Consider the following 12,162-nt stretch of genomic DNA (forward strand, 5'->3'; position numbering starts at 1 on the left):
TAAAGTTCTTTACAGATGACATGCACAAAACCACATTGGCTAGTGCTAAAAGAGCATAAAAAGAGACTGTGGCTTCTATAAAGAAGTTTAAGACAAGAACAGTTTACTTTAGTTAATAGTTCATAAAATACAGTCCTGTGCAAAAGTCTTAGACACATGTAAAGAAACGCCGTCGACCAAAAATGGCTTAAAATTAATGAAATGAAATGTTTCAGGATTAAAAAAATACTATAAACTGTAATCAGTAAGCCATGATAAACAAAAGAAAGTCAATATTTGGTGTGAGACGACCCTTTGGTTTAAAAATAATAGTAGTCTCAGGCACAATGAGTGCAGTTTTATAAGAACCAGCCACAGTTCTTCTGGACACTTTGACTGTCACACTCGCTTCTTCATTTTGCACCGAAACCCAGTAGCCTTCATTATGTTTTATTTTTTAATCTGAAAAGTGCTCTCTTATGGAATATGCTGCTCAGATACAAACATTGTTTTCCTGTAACATTTAATTTTGTGCTGGAAAACGAACGGTTGGACTCTAAAATGTTTTTGTACTGACTCGATAATGTACAAGTCATCAAATAGAAATCTATAACAAAGTTTGAATGAAAAAATAGAGTGCCTAAGACTTGCACAGGACTGTTTTTGTTTCCAGAAAAGAAATATGTCAGAAAAAAAAGGAACAAAGACCTCAGAATGATTTAAATGATAAGTGTGGCAGCGGGGGCGTGGTCTAGTGCCGTTCTGTGACAGGAGGGCGGAGTCAGGGAAGGTAAGTGGCAGAATCACTACACCTGAGAGCAATTAACCTGTGTTTGTGTGTCCTCCCAGTGACCGCGCCCTATATAAGGAGGGAGAGCAGAGAGCAGAGGAGATCCCTGAATGAGACACCCGTCGTGTGTGTGTCTGTTGGAGTTATGGTTAGACTGAAAAGTGTACCAATAAACGCTCATTTGAACCTGATCTCTGTCCTGCCGTCCTCTGTGCTCCACCCACCAGTACTGAACCGTTACAGTGGTGCCGAAACCCGGGAACCAGAGTGGAGCACCAACCGATCAGCCCCATGGAGTCCTCCCCATTCGCCGACCTGGTCCACGCCCTCGCCACGGCCCAGCAAAGCCAGCACCAGGCGCTCGTCACACTCCGGAAAGAACAAGAGCGGCGCTTTGAAGCCCTGGTGCTGGCCCAGCAGGAAGACTGCGAGGCGTTCCGGCACCTCCTCGCGTTGGCGGGGTCCACCAGCGCTCCGGCCGCGGGCCCGTCTCACTGTCACCAAGATGGGCCCGCAGGATGACCCCGAGGCGTTCGTCACGCTATTTGAACAGGTCGCAGAAGCCTCGGGGTGGCCAATGTTGCAGCGCGTGGCGCGCCTCCTCCCCCTGCTAATGGGAGAGGCACAGCTGGCCACGCTACAGCTCCCCGCCGACCGCCGGCTGGCCTACACGGACCTCCGCCGGGCTGTCCTCCAGCGCGTGGGGCGCACACCTGAGCAGCAGTGCCAGCGCTTCCGTGCTCTGCGCTTGGAGGAGGTCAGCCGGCCGTTCGCGTTCGGCCAGCAGCTCCGGGACGCCTGCTGGCGGTGGCTGAGGGCCGACGATCGCGACGCCGAGGGGATCATCAACCAGGTGATGCTGGAACAGTTCATCACTCGCTTACCAGCAGGAACCGCAGAGTGGGTCCAGTGCCACCGCCCGGCATCGCTGGATCAGGCAGTCGAGCTGGCGGAGGATCATCTGGCGGCTGTTCCGGGGGCAGGACAGCAGACGGCGGCTACTCTTCTCTCCTCTTCTCTCTCTCTCTCTCCCCCTCCTTCTGTGTCCCGTCCTCGCCCCATTCCCCCACCGTGGAGACGGGGGCCGGCACCACCCCAGCCGGCCCGCCGCACCCGCGGTGCCCTCCCGTTTCTCCCTTCTGTGTCTGTCTCTCCCCTCCCTCAGGTGAGTGAGCCCCAGATCACCGGTGCAGAGGGAAAGCCCGGGCCGGTTTGCTGGCGCTGCGGGGAGCCGGGCCACCTCCAACAACAGTGCACGGCAATGGAAGTGGGTGCGGTGGTTCGGATCCCCGACGTGCCAGAGGCCGCCCTCGATTGGGCCAGAGCGTATCGCATACCGGTGAGTATCCAAGGGGCTACATATCAGGCGTTGGTGGATTCGGGCTGTAATCAGACCTCAATTCGCCAAAGCCTGGTGCAAAATGAGGCATTGGGGGGAGCACAGGGGGTGAAGGTGTTGTCTGTGCACGGGGATGTTCACAGCTACCCTTTGGTGTCGGTCCACATTTTTTTCAGAGGGGAAAAATCTATAGTGAAGGCGGCGGTTAATCCTCGCCTTACCCACTCTTTAATTTTGGGGACTGATTGGCCGGGATTTCGGGGGTTAGTGACACGCTTAGTAAAGAGTGGGTCTTGCCATTTGACAGGGGGAGGTCCCGGTGTCGCTTTGGCGGGAGCAGCTGTCACAGAGCCGTCAACGTCATCTCCGCATCAGAGTGAGGAGCCGCCGGCTCCTCCTCTCTCTATTGGGGAATCCCTCGCGGATTTCCCATTAGAACAATCGTGAGACGAGACTCTGCGACATGCGTTTGACCAAGTGAGAGTAATCGATGGTCAAATGCTCCAGCCGAACGCCACCCCGTCCTTCCCCTACTTTGCAATTATGAAGGATAGGTTATACCGAGTGACGCAGGACACTCAAACTAAAGAGCGAGTCACGCAACTTTTAATTCCAAAGAGCCGCCTGGAATTGGTATTCCAGGCGGCTCACTTTAATCCCATGGCTGGACACTTAGGGCAGGATAAAACACTAGCCCGAATAATGGCCCGATTCTATTGGCCGGGGATTCGCGGCGATGTTCGTAGGTAGTGTACGGCATGCCACGAATGCCAATTAGTAAATCCAGAGGCCATTCCAAAAGCGCCTTTGCGCCCTCTTCCATTGATCGAGACCCCGTTTGAGAGAATTGGGATGGATCTCGTCGGGCCATTAGATTGGTCAGCACGAGGGTACCGCTTTATATTAGTTCTGGTGGATGATGCAACGCGATACCCGGAAGCAGTGCCTCTGCGCAATATCTCAGCACGCAGTATTGCAGAGGCACTCTTCCGCGTTATCTCCCGAGTCGGAATCCTGAAAGAGATTCTGACTGATCAAGGCACTACATTTATGTCACGGACACTGCGCGAACTGTATGGGTTATTGGGGATTAAGCCGATTCGCACCAGTGTGTATCACCCACAAATGGACGGTTTAGTAGAACGGTTCAATCGCACCCTCAAAAATATCATTAAAAAATTCGTAAGTGAGGACGCACGTAATTGGGATAAGTGGCTCGAGCCCTTGTTGTTCTCAGTGCGAGAGGTCCCCCAGGCCTCCACGGGGTTCTCCCCGTTTGAATTATTATATGGGCGTAAGCCGCACGGCATCCTAGACGTGCTGCGGGAAAATTGGGAGGAGGGACCTTCACAAAGCAAGAACGAAATTCAATACGTTATGGACCTGCGCGCAAAACTCCACACGCTCACCCACCTAACCCAGGAGAATTTGCGGCAGGCCCAGGAACGGCAAGCCTGCCTGTACAACAAGGGTACGCGCCTTAGAGAGTTCACCCAGGGAGATAAAGTACTCGTACTGTTGCCCACTTCGAGCTCCAAATTGATCGCCAAGTGGCAAGGGCCCTTTGAGGTCACACGGCGAGTCGGGGACGTCGACTATGAGGTGAAGCGAACGGACAGGGGCGGGGCACTACAAATTTACCACCTCAACCTGCTTAAACTCTGGAATGAGGAGGTCCCCGTGGCGTTGGTGTCGGTGGTTCCGGAGAAGGCGGAGCTGGGACCGGAGGTTCAAAAGAGGGCATTGGCATCACGCACCTCTCCGGTCCCCTGTGGAGACCACCTCTCCCCGACCCAACTCACGGAGGTCGCCCAGTTGCAGACCGAGTTTTTGGATGTGTTCTCGCCCCTGCCCGGTCGCACCAACCTCATAGAGCACCACATAGAGATGCCCCCGGGGGTAGTAGTGCATAGCCGCCCTTACAGGTTACCCGAACACAAAAAAAAGGTGGTTCAGGAAGAACTCAAGACCATGCTCGAAATGGGCATCATCGAGGAGTCCCACAGTGACTGGAGCAGCCCGGTGGTCTTGGTACCCAAGGCCGATGGGTCGGTCCGGTTCTGTGTGGACTACAGAAAAGTCAACGCAGTGTCTAAATTTGATGCGTACCCGATGCCTCGTATTGATGAGTTGCTCGATCGACTCAGCACTGCTCACTTTTATTTGATGCTGGATTTGACAAAGGGATATTGGCAGATCCCCTTGACTCCACTATCCCGAGAGAAAACGGCCTTTTCCACACCGTTTGGTTTACACCAATTCATCACCCTTCCGTTTGGGCTGTTTGGGGCACCCGCTATGTTTCAGCGGCTGATGGACAGAGTCCTCCACCCTCACGCCACGTATGCAGCAGCTTATCTGGATGATATTATCATCTATAGTAATGACTGGCAGAGACACCTCGAACATCTGAGGGCCGTCCTTAGGTCGCTGAGACGGGCAGGGCTCACAGCCAACCCAAAGAAGTGTGCGATTGGGCGGGTGGAAGTACGGTATCTGGGCTTCCACTTGGGCAACGGGCAGGTGCGTCCCCAAATTAATAAGACGGCAGCGATTGCGGCCTGCCCAAGGCCCAAGACCAAAAAGGGGGTGAGGCAGTTCCTGGGGCTGGCTGGCTATTATCATAGGTTTATACCTAATTATTCGGATGTCACCAGCCCGCTGACTGATCTCACTAAAAAGGGGGCACCAGATCCGGTCCAGTGGACGGAGCAATGCCAGCGGGCTTTTTCGGAGGTAAAGGCTGCACTGTGTGGGGGGCCACTTCTACACTCCCATGACTTTTCTCTCCCCTTTATGTTGCAGACCGATGCGTTGGACAGAGGGCTGGGGGCGGTTTTGTCCCAGGAGGTGGAGGGGGAGGACCGCCCTGTCCTGTATATCAGCAGGAAGCTGTCGGTGCGTGAGGGGTGCTACAGCACCATAGAGAGAGTGTCTGGCCATCAAGTGGGCAGTCCTCGCCCTCTGGTACTACCTGCTGGGGCGCCCTTTCACCCTCTGTTCGGACCACGCGCCCCTCCAGTGGCTCCACCGCATGAAAGATGCCAACGCGCGGATCACCCGTTGGTATCTGGCACTCCAACCCTTTAATTTCAAGGTGGTCCACAGGCCAGGGGCGCAGATGGTCGTGACGGACTTCCTCTCCCGTCAAGGGGGGGGTAGGCTGCAGGCCGGACGGCCGCCCGGCCTGAGTCGGGCGGTGGGGGTATGTGGCAGCGGGGGCGTGGTCTAGTGCCGGTCTGTGACAGGAGGGCGGAGTCAGGGAAGGTAAGTGGCAGAATCACTACACCTGAGAGCAATTAACCTGTGTTTGTGTGTCCTCCCAGTGACCGCGCCCTATATAAGGAGGGAGAGCAGAGAGCAGAGGAGATCCCTGAATGAAACATCCGTCGTGTGTGTGTCTGTTGGAGTTATGGTTAGACTGAAAAGTGTACCAATAAACGCTCATTTGAACCTGATCTCTGTCCTCCCATCCTCTGTGCTCCACCCACCAGTACTGAACCGTTACAATAAGTATTTAGGATATTATACTCATAGGTGGGCAAAGTACCCAAGTTCATTACTTAAGTGAAAGTACAGATCCCACTGGTCAAATGTTACTCCGATACAATTGAAAGTTGTACAGTCAAATTTTTACTTAAGTTAAAGTACTGAAGTACTTGCTTTTAAAAATACTTAAGTATTAAAAGTACATTTTCTGTCAACGCATCGTTGTATTATTGTCACAACACTTACAAAACCTAATGCCTCTGAAGCAACCTACTGGATTATTTTGTGAATTCACAAAATGAACACATGCCATCATGGTGGTTTAACGTTAAGCTAGCTAGTCAGTGAAACTCCACCTGACATGCTAGCAAACTTTTCAAACTCAAAATCATATTGGGTAGCTAACGTTACTAGAAAAGAAAGATTTCTACATTTTGTTTATTTGGCAAGATTACGCTAAAACATATTTCTGAAAGGACTTCAGATAAGTTAATGTTATTCGTGTTAGCGTAACTCTGTTTTTACATGCTAACTAACAGTGTCCAAGTTAACAAGCTATGTGTAAACGTTAGCCGTAGACAAGGCTGTGGTAACTTGGCGGGCAAATCCATAGAAAGTCATTTGACTAACCAGACTGCATAGCTATTGCAACATTATCGCTAGCTCTAAAAGCACAGACAACTTCATTGCAAGCTTTCTCTTGGAATAAAACATTTATATACCTCAATATGCTTCTGCAGGTTGGACAGCAAATTTTTGTAGGCTGTGATGTGGCTTGTTTTTGGCAAACAAAGCAAACATTTAAAACGAAACGACTCTTTATTCCTTTCAGAAAACTGAAACATGGGTTCTAGCTATAGCCATGGGAGCGTGCATTCCCCAGAAAAACCGCCTCCTTCCATTCTGCCATCAACTGATCGTATTCAAATAACGCTGCTGAGAAATCACTGAACTTGATTTTATACAGTCTATGGACGTGACGTGACCCTACTGATTACTGATGGACTGTCTCAGTGTCACCTGCGAAAAAAACAATCACATTTTAGAAAAGAAAAGAAAAAAAACATCCACTTTCAAAGCTGCTTCATAGTAACGAGGACCTTGACAGAAATGTAGTGGAGTGAAAAGTACGATATTTGTCTTTCAAATGTAGTGAAGTTAAAGTCATAAGTTTCCAAAAAAAATAATACTCAAGTAAAGTACAGATACTCAAAAAGTGTACTTAAGTACAGTACTCAAGTAAATGTACTTTGTTACTGTCCACCTCTGATTATACTGGTTTTATTAAATGGTTTTATCCACTGCACAAGAGAGAAAAGACATTAGGCAGATATTTAAAATAAATATTTTGGTGTGACTTTTGTGAGAGCATGATGTGAGACAGACCGTCCTATTTCCACATGCCTGAGGACCAAAATAGCCATAATGCACTAAAATAAAGTGGTGTCTGTTTTGGTACTCTTGCTGTTTTCAGTCTGTGGGCAGTGCAGACAGATCAGACAGGAATTTTCATCTTACCTCAGCAAATTTGGAATAAAGCCTCATTTTTTTTATTTACATAAGGCACATTAATTTGTCAAGGCTGCTCTACCCTGCTAGAGTAGTTATTAAGCTGAGAGTTTCAGCAGCTGTAAACGCATTCAAGCGTAAAATGACATGTTTTATAGTCACAGTTTTACCATTCTGAGAAACATTAAACACACCGCTATTGAAAACACTTGTGAAAATTTGGTGTGACATCACCTCATTCAAACTAGCACTTTCGTAAACAGGCTAACCGCAAACTAGCATTATAGCATCAAACTGATTGGGAACTAGCCTTGCTTTCAAGCTCAGTGAAATTTAAAATTGGAGTTTATTTTTTAGATATTTGGTACCAAATTCATTCTGTAGCAACGTTGCAATTTTTTTTTTCTGTAGAAAAAAAGAAATTCATAGCCCAGTATCATTCTGAGTAAGTTTTATCAGGACATTACGTTGAAGTTATGTTAGCCCGTAAAATAAAGTGTAATTAAAATAGTGCTTATTTGCATCACACTAAAATGAGGAAAAGAATCACAACAAAATGTTGGACTTTGGACTGAATATGTATCAGGAAGATATAATGGATAAAAATTCCAGGGTGAAAACACTCAGCAGTGAAATAATTAATATAATCCAGTTATTGAGCTCACTGGGATTTCTGTACTTTTGGAATGCAGCTTTGGCTTTACTAATACACTGATGTCATAATCTTTTATTTCCAAAAACCAGCTTATATAATTTTTGCATAAAACCACAACTTTATTGAGTTAACAACAAAATAATGTCATTAAAATGTTTCTGTGCATGCTGTATTGTGATTCTTTACACCACACGAATCCAACACTAGTAAACATTTAACGAACTTGACATTAGGACGTGATAGAATTTGTGGGACAATAAGCCATGATAAATGAGGAGGATTTGGAGTCTTGAGGTTTTAATCAGCAGTGATATTCATGATTCATGATAGAAAATATTCCATTGGAAAATTTTGTCATGAGCTTATCAGGAAGTAAATAATAACCCTCAGGCTAAACTGCAGTAAATGAACCCCTTCAGTTCTGTAATTTAAAATGTTTAGTGAAAAAGGGAACAAGACCGGATAGATATCTGAAACTTGGCTCAAGCAGCGTTAATTCTTTAATGAATATTAGATAAAAATTAAGACAGAATATGGTCCGGGGTGAAGAAGTTAAACTGAATCTTACACGCTGAGCTGCTAAGCTTTACGGAAATATCTATTGTTAAAAAGTGCTATACAAAAAACTGAATTGAATTGAATGGAACGTGTGCACAAATTTCACAAGATTTCAAAGGAGCAGCACTTCCTGTGTGTGCTTTAACACTGTATTATATCTATTCATGTACAGGAGGGTCCAAAAATCTGAGAACACATTGAAAATCTGGGATTAAAAAACAAAAACAAATTAAAATTGGAAATAAACAAAAAGTTTTAGTATTTAAAAAATTCTAAAACAAAAACGATGGTGTAGTGGTTAGCACTGTTGCCTCACAGCAAGAAGGTTCTGGGTTCGAGCCCAGTGGCCGATGGGGGGCCTTTCTGTGTGGAGTTTGCATGTTCTCCCCGTGTCTGCCGTGTCCCGTTTCCTCTGGGTGCTCCGGTTTCTTCCACAATTCAAAGACATGCAGTTAGGTTAACATGGGATGGCCTTGGGCTGAAGTGCCCTTGAGCAAGGTACCCTAACCCTTAACTGCTCCCCGGGCGCTGTAGTATGGCTGCCCACTGCTCTGGGTGTGTGTGCGTGTGTTCACTGCTTCAGATGGGTTAAATGCAGAGGATGAATTTCATTGTGCTTGAGTGTGCATGTGACAAATAAAGGCTTCTTCTTCTTCAAAAAGAAAAGGAAATGTGCAACATCTTGACGATTCAGTGTTCAACACATTGTCCTCCATACAAAAGGTCAGATTTTCCGTGACTCTTATCCCTTCCATTGATGCACGTATTCAGATGATAATCCAATGGGTTTGATCTCATTTGGATCATAAGGTTTTGCACAAATGTGTGGCGTCCATGGCAGCTCGAGTGCAGATTATCATTAAACCAAAAAAAGGGAACGAACCAAATACTAAGACTCTCAGAAATTCATGTAAATATTTCTACAATTTCTAAGTCTTTTTTATTACTAATAATATCATTTGCAATAAAAACCTTTGCGCTAAATTGAAAAAGAAAGCCAAACAGAAGCAGTTTGACTTTTGGACCCCACAGTATTTCGTAATAAGGACGCTTCTGAACCATTTTCTCTATAGCTCACTTTTAACTATCCATTTTGTATTGCGTTTATTAGCATCTATTATTATTATTATTATTATTATTATTAATAGCTAATATGTTAAAAGTGGGGCGGCATGGTGGTGTAGTGATTAGCACTGTCGCCTCACAGCAAGAAGGTTCTGGGTTCGAGCCCAGTGGCCGGCGAGGGCCTTTCTGTGCGGAGTTTGCATGTTCTCCCCGTGTCCGCGTGAGTTTCCTCCGGGTGCTCCGGTTTCCCCCACAGTCCAAAGACATGCAGGTTAGGCTAATTGGTGGCTCTAAATTGACCGTAGGTGTGAATGTGAGTGTGAATGGCTGTCTGTGTCTATGTGTCAGCCCTGCGATGACCTGGCAACTTGTCCAGGGTGTACCCCGCCTCTCGCCCGTAGTCAGCTGGGATAGGCTCCAGCTTGCCTGCGACCCTGTAGGACAGGATAAGCGGCTACAGATAATGGATGGATGGATGTTAAAAGTCCTAGATAAATAAAATTAGATTTGAACCGAGTTATTCTTATGCCACAATACTGTTAAGTAGTGAGTTTCCCAAAAGCCTCTTAACGCTAAGTGTCTTAACTAGGAGAGAGAGTGTTCATTGTGCTGCTCGCTCTACCATTTAATGATGATCATTGTGCTGCGATGTTTTTGGGAAAATCGGCAAAGTTCTTCATTCGCATTGATCAGAAGGTGTGGATGAAGTTGCAGCAGCAACTCTGACAGTACTTCCGGCTGTTATTCAAATCACAGATATAACACACATATACAATGGCATGCAAAAGTTTGAGCCCCCCTACTGGAAATGTCTCTTACTGTGAATAGTTAAGTGAGCAGAAGATGAACTGATCACCAAAAGGCATAAAGGTAAAGACGATACATTTCTTTTCAGCGTTTTCTGCAAGATTTGTGTATTATTTTTGTTTTGTATAATTGGAGAGTGAAAAAAGAAAAGGAACACCATGCGAAATTTTGGGCACCCCAATACATTTGAGTTCTCAGGTAACTTTTACCAAGGTTCCAGAACTTAATTAGCTTATTGAGCTGTGGCTTGTTCAAATTCTTCGTTAGGAAAGGTCAGATGATGCAGATTTCAAAGCTGTATAAATTCTCTGACTCCTCAAACTTGTCCCTAAAATCAACAGCTATGGGCTCCTCTAAGCAACTCCCTCGCATTCTGAATAATAAAATAATTGATGCTGTCAAAGCAGGAGAAGGCTACAAGAATGTAGCAAAGTGTTTTCAGGTAGCTGTTTCCTCAGATTGTAATGTTATTAAGAAATGGCAGTTAACAGAAACAGTGGAGATCAAGGTGAGGTCTGGAAGTTGAAGAAAACTTTCTGAAAGACCTGCTCGTTGGATTGCTAGAAAGGCAAATAAAAACCCTGTTTGACTGCCAAAGACCTTCAGAAAGATTTAGCAGACCCTGGAGTGGTGGTGCACTGTTCTACTATGCAGCGACACCTGAACAAATATGACCTTCATGGAGGAGTCATCAGAAGAAAACCTATCCTGTGTCCTAGCCACAAAATTCAGCATCTGAAGTTTGCCAATGAACATCTAAATAAGCCTGATGCATTTTGGAAACAAGTCCTGTGGACTGATGAAATCAAAATAGAACTTTTTGGCCACAATGTGCGTTGTACTGTATGTTTGGAGAAAAAAGGGTGCCAAATTCCAGGAAAAGAACACCTCTCCAACTCTGAAGCATGGGTGTGGATCGATCATGCTTTGGGGTTGTGTTGCAGCCAGTGGCACAGGGCACATTTCATTGGTCAAAGGAAGCACGGATTCGAATAAATACCAGCAAATTCTGGAAGCAAACATCACACCATCTGTAAAAAAGTTGAAGTTAAAAAGAGGATGGGTCCTACAATAAGATGATGATCCAAAACACACCTCAAAATCTACAATGGAATACCTCGAGAGGCCCAAGCTGAAGGTTTTGCCTTGGCCCTCATAGTCCCCTGATGTAAACATCATTGAAAATCTGTGGATAGATCTCCAAAGAGCAGTGCATGCAAGACAGCCCAAGAAACTTGTAGAACTGGAGGCCTTTTGCAAGGACGAATGTGTGAAAATCCCCCAGGTAAGAACTGAAAGATTATTAGCTGGCTACAAAAAGTGTTTACAAGCTGTGATACTTGCCAAAGGGGGTGTTACTGGGTACTAACCATGCAGGGTGCCCAAACTTTTGCTTCGGGCCCCTTTCCTTTTTTGTCATTTTGAAAATGTAAAAGATGAAAATAAAAAATTGTTTTTACTTAAAATATAAAGGGAATGAGTCATCTTTTAACTTTATGCCTTTTGGAGATCATTTCATCTTCAACTTGTTTAACTGTTCACAGTAACAGCAATTTTGACCGGGGTGCCCAAACTTTTGCATACCACTGTGTGTGTGTGTGTATGATATTAATGCTCTGGTAAGAGACGCAGCTTTGGGACCAAAAGGTCACTGGTTTGATCCTCTGGACCAGCAGGAATAGCTGAAGTGCCCTTCAGCAAGGCATCTACAGTAACACCCAACTGCTGCTCTGGGTATGTTGTACGTTGCTCAGGATAAGAGCGTCTGCTAACTGCCATTAATGTAATGTTTCCCTAGTTACAGCTCAATCCTGCATGATGGATGATCAACATAGTCGAAGGATAATAATAAATGAATTAAAATGTGTTTCATTTAACAAGGGAAAACGAATAATCATTGATATGGTGAAGTTTTTTTTCATCATTCCAAGGAGACATTTACTTATGAGTCTCCAGTGTCAGTGCTTTGTA

General features: G+C 45.9%; 1 protein-coding gene across 2 annotated transcripts in view; it reads right to left on the reverse strand.

The window, feature by feature from the left end:
• The window catches only part of antxr1b (ANTXR cell adhesion molecule 1b), a 76,441-nt gene that overhangs the window by 53,974 nt on the left and 10,305 nt on the right, over positions 1–12,162 (reverse strand). The window lies entirely within an intron of this gene.

Source organism: Neoarius graeffei, chromosome 25, assembly GCF_027579695.1.
Source record: "Neoarius graeffei isolate fNeoGra1 chromosome 25, fNeoGra1.pri, whole genome shotgun sequence".
NCBI lineage: Eukaryota > Metazoa > Chordata > Actinopteri > Siluriformes > Ariidae > Neoarius > Neoarius graeffei.